This window comes from Chiloscyllium plagiosum, chromosome 7 (assembly GCF_004010195.1).
Source record: "Chiloscyllium plagiosum isolate BGI_BamShark_2017 chromosome 7, ASM401019v2, whole genome shotgun sequence".
NCBI lineage: Eukaryota > Metazoa > Chordata > Chondrichthyes > Orectolobiformes > Hemiscylliidae > Chiloscyllium > Chiloscyllium plagiosum.
In genome coordinates this window covers 50937273-50952217 of record NC_057716.1, presented here as the reverse complement: position 1 = coordinate 50952217, position 14945 = coordinate 50937273, and the positions used below count along the sequence as shown (strand labels likewise).

The 14945-nt window shown below is 39.7% G+C and overlaps 1 protein-coding gene across 4 annotated transcripts in view; it reads right to left on the bottom strand.

Annotated features, from left to right (window-relative positions):
• The window catches only part of myo3b (myosin IIIB), a 577679-nt gene that overhangs the window by 78298 nt on the left and 484436 nt on the right, over positions 1-14945 (bottom strand). The gene's annotated exons all lie outside the window — the stretch shown is intronic.

The following is a 14945-nucleotide window of genomic DNA, read 5'->3' as shown; positions in this document are numbered from 1 at the left end:
CAGGTGAATTGGCCATGCTAAATTGCCCGTAGTGTTAGATGAAGGGGTAAATGTAGGGGTATGGGTGGGTTGCGCTTCGGCGGGTCGGTGTGGACGTTGGGCCGAAGGGCCTGTTTCCACACTGTAAGTAATCTAATCTAATCTAAACTTCTGTTCTCAGCTGTACCCGTCTCAAATCGATCTCTTTCCTTACTATCTCCCTGGGTCCCACCACCCCCCCCACCTTACTAGCTTAAATCCTCCCAAGCAATTCCAGCAAATTTCCCTGCCAGTATATTAGTCCCCTTCCAATTTAGGTGCAATCCATCCTTCTTGTAAGGTCACTTCTATCCCAAAAGAGATTCCAATGATCCAAAAATGTGAATCCTTCTCCCATGTACCAGCTCCTCAGCCATGCATTCATCTGCTCTATCCTCCTATTCCTGCCCTCACTAGCTCATAGCACTGGGAGTAAACCAGATATTACTACCGTTGAGGACCTCCTTTTTAAATTTCTGCCTAACTCTCTGTAATCTCAACCTTTTCCCTTCCAATGTCGTTGGTTCCAATGTGGACAATGACCTCCTGATGGCCCCTCTCCCGCATGAGAATATTCTGCACCTTCTCTGAGACATCCTTGATCCTGGCACCACGGAAACAACACACCATTCCGCTTTTTCTCTGCTGGCCACAGAAACGTCTGTCTGTACCTCTGACTACAGAATCCCCTAACCCAATTGATCTCTTGTAAGCCGACGTACCCCTCGTTGCATTACAGCCAGTCTCAATTGCAGAAACTTGGCTGTTCGTGCTACGTTCCCCTGAGAATCCATCACCCCTACGTTTTCCAAAACATCATACCTGTTTGAAATGGGTATATCCACAAAAGACTCCTGCCCGAGATGCCGACCTCCCTCACCTTTCCTGGAGTTAACCCATCTATGTGATTGTATCTGAGACGTTCCCCCCTTCTTTTAACTGCCATCCATCACATACTGTTGCTGTTGCAAATTCCTCATTGCTTCTGTCTCTTCAACCGATCCACTCGACCTGATAAGATTCACATCCAACAGCATTTATGGCAGATATAATCCGCAGTAACCCTTAAACTCCTACATCTGATAAGAAGTACGTGTCACTGCAAAGGCCATTTTTGCTCCTTCACAATCTACAGACCCAGAAAATAACACTGTCTTATTCCTCTACAAACATTGCCCCAGGTTAAATTAATACCTATGGCTTATATTTTAAATTTAATCAAGAGACTTATCTCCAAAAACATATAATCAAGAAAGAATCCACAATACTCACTACTGCAGCCTTTCTCTTGGACAGACTTAAAACAACAATTAACTTATCTGATTCTGTGCAGTGAACTTCGCCTAACAGTTCCTCCAAGATTAGTTGTGAATTTCACTGTTTGTTAATTTACCCACTCTCACTCCCTCTCTCACTCTCACTCTCTCTCTCCTGCACTGTCCTCACCATGTGCTTCCTTTGTCTGCTCTTCTCTCTTATAAACTGCTGTTGTTTGAGTCTTTTTTTCCAAAGTTCCAAAACAATGCAACAGCATATAAAACAGTAATTGCTGCTCCCGGGATTCGAGGAAATCACCTCCAACACCTAAAATACCTCAAAAAAAAGGAGCAGCTCTTACATCTAGAAATTTTTCCCATCCTCCACCTTGGATTACCCAGAATCCTCTTGTGATTTGATTTTACAATCACATACGTTGGACCATTCCACTTGGAAGAAGTTAATGCCTATTTAAAGATATCATCATATCATCACTGGTATTCATAGAGTGCAGGACAGAGAACTCTTCATGGGAAAAATCCAAAAAAAAATCTATTTAGGATTGTTTGAAGACTTCTGGGAGGGGGTCTGGTCCTTTGCTGTCAGGCAAACAGCAGCAGATTGAGGGCCCCAATATCAGGAACAGTTGAGGCCACTGAGAACACCCCTCCATCCTTACTGTTGAACCCCATCCCTCTCATCCCCCACTGCATAGCTATTCTCTTGCCCTGGCTCACCCATGGCTTGGGCCCTTGACTTAGGGGTTGCATTAACGACCTCCTTGGCAGTATGGTTGAATAAAGAGATATTGGCCTCTGATTGGTGAACAGCTGTCAAGGGCAGAATATCTGTCTCTGGGGTCTTTGACACTGGTCAAAAACCCATTGCTGTCCGGTCCTGTGCCTGATTGGTATTATTGCATTGGCTAGACTCAAAAACAGGTACCATCAGGTCCTCACTACCTGTCCAGCTAGTAGATAAGACCCCCATAACCTGTAACAAATTGCATCCTGTAACAGTGGCAACTTGTTTTCCTCTGATGTACCAATTGTATAGTCCCTCCTGTGAAAGACAAATCGCAGCTGTATTGGGGCAGAATGCCTTAAACATTTATTTTGCTGTATCTGCCAAATTGTGTTTGTGATGTTTGTTCATATATCTGTCCTGTCTTAATAAAGAAACAACTTCGTTCAAGTTACTGAAGTATTTGAAGACTGCATCATAGTTATAGCAATCCTAAAAATGAGAAAGAAAATGCTATTCTAAAATACACTTATGTCGCAGTCACCTTCATTTCTGACTCACTTGATAAATTATGAATATAAACATATGCGTAATAAGACGTTTTGATGTTAAAAGCTTTCAAATCGGAAACCAGAGTTAATGAAGTGCTTAGGTTCATTAATTGGTTCTTACCATTTAATTAATAGCAGTTTTCCCAAGCAAAAATGATTAAAGATCTTGTGCTATGATGGTAGTATAGGGATACCTTTGGGCCAGAAGATCTGGCTTCAAGTCCCATCCTGTCATATAACATGACCCAACAGATTGATTCCCAAAAAGAAGTCCTGATCCAATTACTACTTATATTCCTGTCAAACTACACTTGAAGACAATGAGCAGAATATTATCTGAGTGACATCTGAGAGAAGCAAATATTACAGAAGATGAAAATTGGAGGCACAGCTATTAATTTTGGTGGAGGTGGGGGGTGTGTCAATTGAGTGAGTAGGCAACACAAACAGCATGCAGGGTTAGTACATTATAGACTGGGATGGCTGAGAGCAAATGGAGAAAATGTTGAAGGCAATTGTGAGAGTAGTAGACCATTAGCCTTGATGGAAAGTGGGTAAAATAGCAGAGACAGAGTGAGTGTGAGGTTTTAGAGAGAGGACGGTGGCACTTTTCCCAATGGCAAGACATTCTTCCCACAATATAGAGTATTCTTCCCACAATACAGAGTATTCTTCCAGGTGGTTGAGACTGCTTTTTGAATCCAGATTGCATCCTCAGACCAGGCTGGCATGATCTGATGTCAGGGCTTCCAATGCTGCTCCAGGTGCACAGGAAGTCCTGCATTGACATCAGGCCATCCAGCAAGACCTCTCGAACCCTGTCTGCAAAATGGGGAGCTGATTTCCCATTGTCTGTCATGTCCAGGACAAATGTAAGGAACCATACAGGGTAGCTCTGGACTGACAGTGTTTGTCTAGGTACAAAACACCCAAATATCCTGGGTGCAATTGATGCTGAAGAATTCCAGGAATAGCACTTGGTAAGATGGGGTGTGAATTGGACATGAGGAATGTCATAAGGGAAGTTGGGTATTCAGAAGGCAAGTTCGGTAAGGTACAGCAATTGAACTTGTTGGGCTTCACAGCATCAAACCCTCCAAAAAGCTCAATGCAACTCAAATTTAGCCAAACAAACAGAAGATTCAGCCTTAGGTTTGGTCTTGATTCCATGTCTGCATGTCATGGGAGAGTAGCCACATATTTGTGAATTCTTCTATCACTGTAGTTTGCAAAGTGGACATCCTACTAATTTCCAGACAATTGTTGACATGATTTAAATGTAAACTTTACTTTGAAACAAGTATCACAGAAAAATAATCATTAGGGAGGTCTAAGTTATTGCTAGCTACAGAAAACAGGTTATACTTGCAAATAAGACAAAGCAAATCAACCAAGATAAGTGTCTGTTTAGGAAATTTCCAATGTGCGGCCTGTCAATGGGAAGTAAAAACAATAACTAAACAGAGCCATTGATACGATGATAAGAAGTGTTTACTGCAAACAGCTGCAAAAGGATGGTTCAAAGAGATTATTACAGTGATAATGAATCTGCATTGGCAATAAATGACAAAGAACACTTAGGCCTTTCTAATGCTGCCATCCTGTAAGATTTGAAAATGTCTTGGATCCGGTTGCATCAGTTTCAGTTTGTTTTTCTTGTTTTGATCACAAACTGCAAATTGTAAGGGCAGATTCAACCTTACTAAATTGCAGGCAAACTTATAGTGTTGTATAATTTATATAACATATTTATATTATGCTATAGATTGTTATAAGTTTCCTTAGTTTCACAAAGGAAATTCTGTAAGATAATGAAAATAACATTTCAAGACTGTCTTATTTGATTCCCACACTGACCCATGGAAGACATATATTACATCAAACATATGGCATTTTACAGGGGCACCTAATTCATTCTAACTTTAAAAATATTTTGTTTATAATAGCACCTTTAACAAAGATAAGTGTCCCAAAACTCTTCAGAGGAGCATTGAAACAAGGGTAACAAGCCAAGAAGAAAACAAAAGCAGTTTTGATAAAAATCTGAGTGAAAGATGGGTTGTGAGGAGGGTTGTTCAGGCAGAGAATGAGGTAGAAAGTGAGAGAGCTTTAGAAAATGATGTCTGGAACATGGGCTTAATACCTGAGAAATGTAGCTGGTCTTTAGTGGAGGAAAAGACCAAAGTCAGAGGAACCAGGAGTTTAGGGATGGTTCAAATTAGCATATTTACATTTGGACCCATCCACTTTGGACCAGCAGGATCTAAAGGTCTTTCCATCGAGTAAATATCCTGGGAGATTTTAACTGCCTACTTGTCACATATCCATTTGGTGGCTACCATTAAGTCATACCTCTACTTGGAAACTGTTCTGAGAAAAGGTCACAAGCCTAATATTACATTTAATTTCTCTCTCCACAGATACTATCCGATTCTCTGAGCATTTCCAGCATTATCTGTACTTCATATTTTGAACAACTACAGCAGTTTGTTTTTCTTTTTAAACAAACTCTTTTAAAAAATTCAAGAAACTGGGCAAAGAAAATCGATTTCTCGGAAGAATACTCATCTTCTTCCTGGTCAAACAATCCTAACTTTTGTTTGTCCTGATTGGGATTGCGTCCACGATTCTTCCTACCACCCAAGTCAGTGAGCTGCCTGTTACATACATGTAGTGTTGATAGCTGGCTAATCAAATTACTATTAGGCCTGACAAAGAAAAAGCTTTAGATCTTTCCATGGTGCCTTCAAGCATATAATGCAATCATGCTGCACCCACTACCCACATAATGATTCACCTTAAAGCTAAGTTCTTGATTCTCTGATAAAATATCTGCTTTTTACATGTTTGCTGCAAATTTAGTACCACCAATCAAATGGAAGTATTACAAACTATTTGAATATCACTAAAATTGAGCAACAGATGAAGCTAGTGGCAGTTTCATGCCACTACTATGTAGCAATACAAATAGCATCACCACTAACAGGATGTTCTCATCATTTGCCAAACACAGAACTGAATAATGAGGTATTTGAATTTCAGTGCTGGTATGATGCTGGGTATGTGGATCATACTTTAAAGCAAATCCCCTTGGTTTTTGCAACAAAAAAAGTACTGTACCCAACCAGCTTGTGCTTGCAAAATTTACAACACAGTGTTCAATATTAGATGAGATTCAACAATTGGACAGAATTTGCCAGATAATCCTGAGATGTGAAGAATTGCACTGACAACCAATTTAGGATGATCAGGAAGTTTTGAAATGTGGAGGACTTGAATGTGCTGTAATGTTCCATAAATTAATACACAGAACCCTATTTTTTGCAGACAAAAACAGCATATACATGCACTGCACCTGTTTCAACTCACTAAAATAAGTAATAGCCAGTTGCTGATTCATTTCTTTGGGCAATGCACTGACCAATTCGAGTCAACCAACCAGGCTTAAAATATAAACAAAGCATGGCTGTTAATTGTCAGTCATTCTTAATTGGTGCATTCTCTATAGCAACACAACAAATATTTGAAAATCCATTGCAAATAGATGAAATCTCTTTTGACTTCAAGTTCTAAGTTGTATGCAGATAAATTACTCATTTTACTGCTTACATACGGAGGCAATTTCATAAACATTTGTGATTTAAAAACATTCTCACCTCCTGTTATTTTTTTTGTAACATTGATTTACATCGGGCGGCACGGTGGCACAGTGGTTAGCACTGCTGCCTCACAGCGCCAGAGACCTGGGTTCAATTCCTGCCTCAGGCGACTGACTGTGTGGAGTTTGCACATTCTCCCCTTGTCTGCGTGGGTTTCCTCCGGGTGCTCCGGTTTCCTCCCACAGTCCAAAAATGTGCAGGTTAGGTGAACTGGCCACGCTAAATTGCCTATAGTGTTAGGTGCAGGGGTAAATGTAGGGGAATGGATCTGGGTGGGTGCGCTTCGGCTGGTCGGTGTGGACTTGTTGGGCCGAAGGGCCTGTTTCCACACTGTAAGTAATCTAATCTAATCTAATTTGTGTCCTTTGGTGACTGACTGTCTTGCCAGTGGTTATCTGCTTTTCTTATATGTTTTAGGAAATCCTCTCAATTTTTGACACCTTTGTTAAATCTTTCCCTAACCTTCTCTACTGCAAGGAGAATCTACGGTTTCTCTAGTTTCCACATAACAGAAGTCTATCTGATATAATTTTGGTAAAAGTGCTCGACAACTTCTCCAAGGACATGTTACCATTCCTAAAATATGATGCCCACAATTGGACACATTGTAAGCTAAAGTGCTATCAGTAATATAGAAATGCTTGCCATAATATTCATGGCTCCTTTATAATAAGGATTCCAAATGTATGTTTTAACAACTTCTCAATTGATCTGACCATCTTCAAATGTATGTGCATGTGTGCCGTATGTTCCTGGATCCAATTTAAAGTCATACTAGATAATTTATATTCGCTCTCTGCATTTTTTGCTTCTAAAATATGCCACATATGTCTCTGCATTAAATTTCATCTGCCATACATTTTCTTATTTCACTTGTCTATAACCTCTGACACTTGCCAGCGTTCTTATTGCTTACTATATTTTCAAGCATTGAATCACCTATGGTCTTTGAAATCATGCCCATTGTATCTTGGCCCATGACGTTAACATTTATTATAAATTAATGGTCATAATTCTTTCACATAAAGAATATTGTATATTTCCCTCTAGTCTGATAAACAACTGCCATGATGTTCAGTTTGAATCTTTGGTCACTTTTGTATTCCTGAAGGCACTAACCCATTAACTGTTTGAATTTTCCAACAAATTTATTCTGTGCTACTTTTTATGAGTGCATTCTGGAAGTCCATATTCATAATATCAACAATATCACCACTGTGAACTCTGTCATTGTTATTTCTTTGAGAATTCAATTAATTATGTTAGGTGCAATTTGTCTTAAACAAGTTCAAGCTGACTATCGTTTGTTAACCTATATTCTGCCAAGCAACAATTAAATTTGCCTCAAAATATTGCCTTGTATATACCAAAATATTTCACTGCCAATCAACTAAAGTGGTCAATATGCAATGTGGAGAAAGTGCAGCGATTTGTATATGATGAGGCCTAAAACATAACGATTAGACAAATGACCAGATAATGTGGTTAAGAGTGACACATGAAGATGAGAATGTTTAGGTGGAGTCGGAAGTGTGGGGAGGAGTTTGGTGTAAATTAATGTGTAAAATATTACACTGCCTGGAATTGGATTTATCTATTCTTGAAATTGATTGAATTACAGAAGTGTCAAATTCCCCATGAAATGAGTTCCGAGTCTTGGTTTTACCTTCAGTTAACTGTTCCAGATATTACAATATATGAAGGGAGGGAAAAGTGACATAACCGGGTCTTGAGTCAAGCACCTAATCATTTTTTGCTCACAGTATAGAATTTGTTCAGACCTTTCAGCTAGGAGTTTGGTGTAAATTAATGTATAAAATATTACACTGCCTGGAATTGGATTTATCTATTCTTGAAGTTGATTGAATTACAGAAGTGTCAAATTCTCCATGAAATAAGTTCCGAGTCTTGGTTTCACCTTCAGTTAAATGTTCCAGATTTACCTTTTATCCACAATTTGTATTTTTTTAAAAAAACTTTGTCTCCGCTTACAGGTCTCTAGGTATTAGATAATATATTTTTGTCGAGGGTGTTGAAAAGATAATCTGATATCAGGCCTTTGCTAACCATGATCCTCCATATGACAGTGCCTGAGTCATTTTTACTTTGGTTTTTGATTACGGACTTTTTTCAACTAGTGAATGAAATTCCTTTCATTGAACTCATAGCAATTAGTTTCTATTTTTTGGCTCAGCCACAAGCATCCTGCGTTTGAAGATTCTAAGACATTGTATGGCAAATACTACCAAGCAGGAAGAAGCTTCAAACTAACAGTCTACTAATCAAAAACATTTGATCAGCTCTGATATTAAGAATGGTTTAAAGCTGCAGATGAACAGAATTATCAAAGAAAGTTCACATTTTCTCATTTACTTTAGCTCCACTGTTCATGTAGAAACACTGAGATTGTTTTACTTTCTCAGTATTTTTAACCTCCTAGATTTCTTCAATAAAAACTTTCACTGTTTAATGTTTCACTTGCAGAAACATAAGATATGTTGGAATCAGTTCAATTAATATTGAGATGTTATCCTATGAGACTCTCGTACTCAGTGTTTGGAACAAACATCTCTCAGAACTCTTGCCAACATGCATTACATTTTTTAAATTATATATGCAAATATTTTGATTATTTTTTCTTTACAACTGAGCCAGAAAAGTTTTCCTAATTTTCTATATATTCTACAAAGATTTTGTTAGTATTTATTCCCTCTATTCATGAATTAAAAATGATCCACTAATGAACTACAATAAGGATTAACACAGCTTCTCTATGGGCTGAAAGCCAAGAATCACTCAGTACAGCACTGGCATATTGGAATACTGTGGACTTATTTTCAAAAACATGTATAAGCAGTTACATTGAAAATTAAGATGCTTAAACACACAACATAATATTGATTTATCGCTCTGAACACAATGCTTTAAAATTTATTTTTCCATTCTCAGAACCTGCTTTCAGGACTCCTGACTCCATTTCCATAGTTTCTGATTTTCAATAATGCTGTCTAAAGTTGTGGTTCATGATGCAAGCGTGCACCCTGCAATCCCAACCCAGCTGCCTTCATTGTGGGGATAGTAATGTTCTATTCCTCTGCCATTTTCATAGCGTTTGGCTCGCTTTCAAATGATTTAAGGTTCACAGTGCCTCAGAGGTTTTCTTTTCTCTTTATTCTTTCATGGGATATGGACAACAGCCAGCAAGGCCAGCATTTTTTGCCCATCCCTAATTGACCTTGAACTGACTGGCCTATTTGGCCATTTCAAAGGGCGATTAAAAGTCAACTACGCTGCTGTGGCTTGAGAGTCAAATGCAAACCAGATTAGATAAGGATAGCAAATTTCTGACCCTGAAGGACATTGATGAGCCAGATGTTTTCTCATATGTGGTTTAAAGTATGAGATTATGTATAGCATCTATTTTAGAGTTTGGATTTTGAACTAGTGGCATTGCATGTTTGAGGGGATTAATGATAACTTGTCAGTATTTCTGGGGACATAACCTTCTTTAAACCAGTATGTCAGAAAAAATGCCAGGGTAATAGTGGGAATTTATTTGGGAGTGTTACAAATGTTGAAGAGCATTAACTTGCTTTCAGTGAGAAGAATTAGGAATTGATTTTGTTTTGCTTAGGTTAAAAAAAACCCACAGCTTGGAAAGCTTCCTTTTCTAGTTCAAATAAGTCCTAGTAGGAGTTAGATGTGAAAACACAGTTCTTCCTGAAAAGAAAGGGCATAATTCAGAACAGAAAGGAAGTAGGTTATCTCAACACAAAGACTTTAGTTTGGAAGTTCAAGACTAAAGTATTTGGTCAGAATATAAAGGGGTTATTCAGAGCTGAGAAAGTTTAAGCTTAGATGTCTTAAAACTCCAGGAAGAGGGTATCAAACTCCCAAGACCAGGAATTGAAAGAAAGTTAAATCAAACCTACAGATGTCTAAGAGGAGGTAATCTTCTCTTTGAATACTGCAAAATGATGATACATAGATGAGATTGTATTTTTACTGTGTGTTTGGAAATCTTAGCTTGGTTCATTCCATTTTATCTTTTGAGGAATAAATTAAAATTCATTGTTAAACTAGGACTTTCCCATCAGATGGTTGTTTTTCAGTGAAAGACCACCTCTTAAATAAAAAGAATAAAATATCATTTGTTAAGTCAGATTTCAGTCAGGGTTTTGACATGTTCCGTAATAACCTCAGCTGAGAGAACAATTGGGGGCTGACGCTGAATTTGAATTCACTTGATTTAAAAGGGATCTGTGTCTTTCTTTTCAAATTAATGGGTATATAATGGTTCTGAACATAAAATGACTATTTTGTGGTCATGTTTACTGTGAGGAATTTGAAGATGGCTTTGCATGTTGCTAAGAACTTTCTGGAAAAAGAAGACATAACAGTGTGGAATATTTGAAATCTCTGACCAAAGCTAAACTAAGAGAAGGGAGAAAGAAATGTTGTGGGTCAATGGTTTCAAACTAGAGAAAACAAATTGAGTATACAGGAGCAATTATGATCTTAGAAGAATTCAAAACTGGTATTCTTTAAATTTAAAAACTCACTTTGATCAGTATCATCACATTAAAAATCAAAGAACCAGTGGTTCTGGCAGATACATATGATATCTTGCATGGGGGGGGGAGATGGTAATATGAAAGGCCATGGAAAAATTGTTGTAGTAGTAGTAGAAAAACTACAAATAAAAGAATTACTATGTCCATTGTAACAAGATGGGACATACAAAAACCACTTGCTGTAAGTTAAATGGGAGTCGATTATGGTAGTAGGTATGTCTAAGAATTCTTCAGAGAAGATGGGCAGCCTAGACCACTGTAAGTTTTTAAAAAGAAGGCTGATAAATTTTGAAATATCAGGGAGTTGATGGCTATAAGGAGCCTGCATGAAAGAGGAATTGAGGTCTTTGGTAGATCAGTAAATGGTGAGGCAGGCTTGAGGAGATGAATGATGAATGACAGGGATGGCACAGTGGCTCAGTGATTAGCACTGCTGCCTCACAGCACCAGGGATGCAGGTTCAATTCCTGCCTTGGGCAACTGTCTGTGTGGAGTTTGCACATTCTCCCTGTGTCTGCGTGGGTTTCCTCCAGGTGCTGCAGTTTCCTCCCACAGACCAAAGATGTGCATGTTAGATGAATTGGCCATGCTAAATTGCCCTTGGTGTTAGGTGGATTAGTCAGGGGTAAAAGTAGGGGAATGGGTCTGGGTGCATGGCTCTTCAGAGGGTTGGTGTAGACTTGATGGGTCGAAGGGCCTGTTTCTACACTGTAGGGAATCTAATCTCATATTTCTTATGTTTTAATCTTCTCCTGTTCAATTGCTGGACCTACTGGGACCAGAAATATATAAGACACTTGCTTTCCCAGTATTTCATTTTCGTCTCTTCGTATCGCAGAAATAAGGCTGATGAACATTCATTGACTTGAAACTTATATTCTGTTTCTCCACAGATGACATGTTCTAACAGACCTGTTGCAAGTCTCCAGAATTTTCTGTTTTTATTTCTGACTTCCTTTCATGCAATGCTTTATATATTTTTATTATCACTATATAGAGGAAAAAGCAAGTAAATGGAGATGCAGCCGAGAGAGAAAGACATTTAGGCAGACAAAGATAATGATAAGCTGGGGAGCAAGAAAATGGGGACCATAAAAAGGTGAAAATGGCTTTGCAGTGCTGAAAGCAACCAATGTCATGACAGGGGCTGGATAAGAGACATAGAAAAATGTGTTCAAGTTCTAAAATTATTAAACTCAATATTGATTCCTGAAGGCTGCAGGGTCCCCAAATGGAAAATGGGATGCTGCTCTTCCAGTCTGCACTGAGCCTTGCTGGAGCACTGCAGCAGGCCTGAGATGGGATTTGGCCAGGGAGCATGGCATTGGGTCATTTTCCCAGACAGAACATACGTGTTCTGCAAATTGGTCACCCATCAGTCACCCCCTCCTATCTATGTCCTGTCTTCAGCATATATACCACCTTTTCCTAGCTACTCAGAGTTCTGAAGAAGGATCAAAGGAGCTGAAATATTAACTCTGCTGCCTCTCCACAAATAAACCTGTTGGACTATAACCTGGTGTTGTGTGATTTTTAACTTTGTACACCCCAGTCCAACACCGGCATCTCCAAATTTCGCTTTTCCACAGGTGTGACGAGACGTCCTGAGTTTCTCCAGCAATTTCTGATTTAGTATTAAAATTCTTTACCCTAGTGAGTTGTGAACATCAATCATTGAAGAAATTAAAGATAGATTTTGCCTACCAGGGAAATGAAAGGATTTAGACATTATGTCGGTAAGTGGAATTGAGGTAGATGATCAGTCACAATGACAGTACAAGGCGAAGCACGTGTGTAATTCTGTACGGATTTGTTGATATCGCTCCAATGGGTAGAAAAACTCACTGAAGTAGCTACAAACATCACTTATACTTTGATGAACTAATAACAGAAATAATGACTATCCCCAAAAGTAAGAATGTGTGTTTGTATTACTTTTGAAGGCAATGCTTATCCATGAGGACTTTTAATAATCATGGACCCAGAAATGAAGGAAGACCTTTCCACTGGTGCAACAGCAGAACTCCCAGTTGCTCACAAAGATGGACACAGACCTGTGAGGTGGATTGGGGGGGAGGGGCAGCAGGTGAGGTTGGGTTTGTGGTTACTTCTGGGAGAGATGGTTTATCTGATAATGTTTCTTCAGAGGCGTATATGCTGGGGAAAGATCTTGGCGGAAGTGGATACTGCAGATGCTGGAGATTAGAGTCAAAATTAGAGTGGTGCATCCGAGGAGCAGGAAAATTGACATTTTGGGCAAAAGCCCTTCATCAAGAATCAGGAAAAATCTACTACTTCTCCTTCAACATTTGCAGTGATGTCAATGAAAGACAAAGAAAATATCCTTCTTATTTGCTCTTTTTGTCCCAAGGAAGAAAGTGGTCTTTTATTTTCTGGAGAAGCCTTGCTATGGCTTTCATTAGAACTCAGGTACCATCCTGTCTTACAAATTTACAGGATGGAACTGTTTCAGCACTTTGGAGGTGAGGCCAGGTGCAAATTCTGAAAGATATATGTTGGGTTACGAAAATCTTTTCATTGTTTGCATTTTCTGTCAGTGGATGGCATTAAAAAAGTGGCAGCCAATTAGGGTAAATTGAGGGTTTACTTTGGGCTAATATTTAGATGCCACTGGGATAATTCCAGTGTTGGAGCAGCACCACGATGTGCCTGGACACCCGTAGTAACTAAATATGTCAAAAGCCCAGCAGCTCTTCTTCGCACTAGTTTCACTATTGAGCTACCTTAATCCAAAAGTCACATGCTCATTCCTATGGAGGAATTTCTCTTTTGCACTGATGGTCGTAAGAGCTGTGGGCCTTCCTCATCTTTAAATCTTCAGTAGGCTTCTGAGGGTGCCTCGACCTTGAAGCACTCACAAACTCCCCTAACTGCATCACAAGCAGTTCCTATTATGATTCCCATCAGTCCAGGGCTGGGGCGGGGGGAGGGCGGGGGCTTTGATTCAAAATTATTTATTGCCCCAATTGGATGGTCTCTTAACTGGTTGCATTTTAATAGATACAAGCTATGGGTGCACTTATGACTTCTGTGGGGTCCAGATCTGGAAATGGTCTCAATGCCTGAATTTTTTTCTATGAGGAATGTATTCAGCTTAGTAAAAGAGGATAATTATTTAAATCCCTAACATGGGAACACCTTTATATATGCTTTAGATGGTATGATGGGTAGACAGATGGTGGATTTAACTGTTTCCCCATGACTGGAGTTCTGAATGCTGTTTACAAAGAACAGAATAGTCTCTGTTGCTTGATGCCAATGCTGACAAAAACGTGCACCAATTTAAACACTTTTAGGAACCAATCCAGAACCAACTTTCAAAAGCTGCATCTGACCCCATCTCCAATATGCTGAAACATTTCCCCCTGCCCCAGCCCTACTGTAGAGTCTCCCACCCGCCCTCCTCCTCTAACCTAGTTAATAAGGTAACGTTCATTCTAAACTTCCTCTATTGAATATAAGTTTGTTCTTAATTTTATAGCAACTTGAACTAAGCTTTCTACTTTAGTACTGAGTGGGTGTTCAGATAAGTCGGGTATGGATACTAGGGCAGTTGCTAGCTCCTCCTGCAGAATGTGGCAGGTGGGAGACAGGGCACACGTCTCCGCTGGCTACGTCTGCGGGAAGTGCACCCAACTCCAGCTCCTTGAAAACCGTGTCAGGGAATTGGAGCTGGAGCTGGATGAACTACGGATCATTTGGGAGGCTGAGGGGGTAATTGAGAGGAGTTACCGGGAGTTGGTCACTCCTAAGGCTCAGGACAAGGATAAATGGGTTACAGTTAGGGGGAGGAAAGAGGACAGACAGACAGTGCAGAGATCCCCTGTGGACATTCCCCTCAGCAATAAGTATACCGTTTTGGATACTGCTGGGGGGGATGACCTACCAGAGGAAAGCCATAGTAATCAGTTCTCTGGCACTGAGCCTCTGACACTGTGGCAAAGAAGGGAAGGGTGTAGAATAGAAAAGTACTCGTGGTAGGGGACTCGATAGTTAGGGGAATCGACAGGAGATTTTGTGGTCAGGATCGGGATTCCCGGAAGGTATGTCGCCTCCCTGGTGCCAGGGTCCGGGACGTCTCCGATCGGGTGTATAAGGTTCTAAAAGGGGAGGGCGAACAG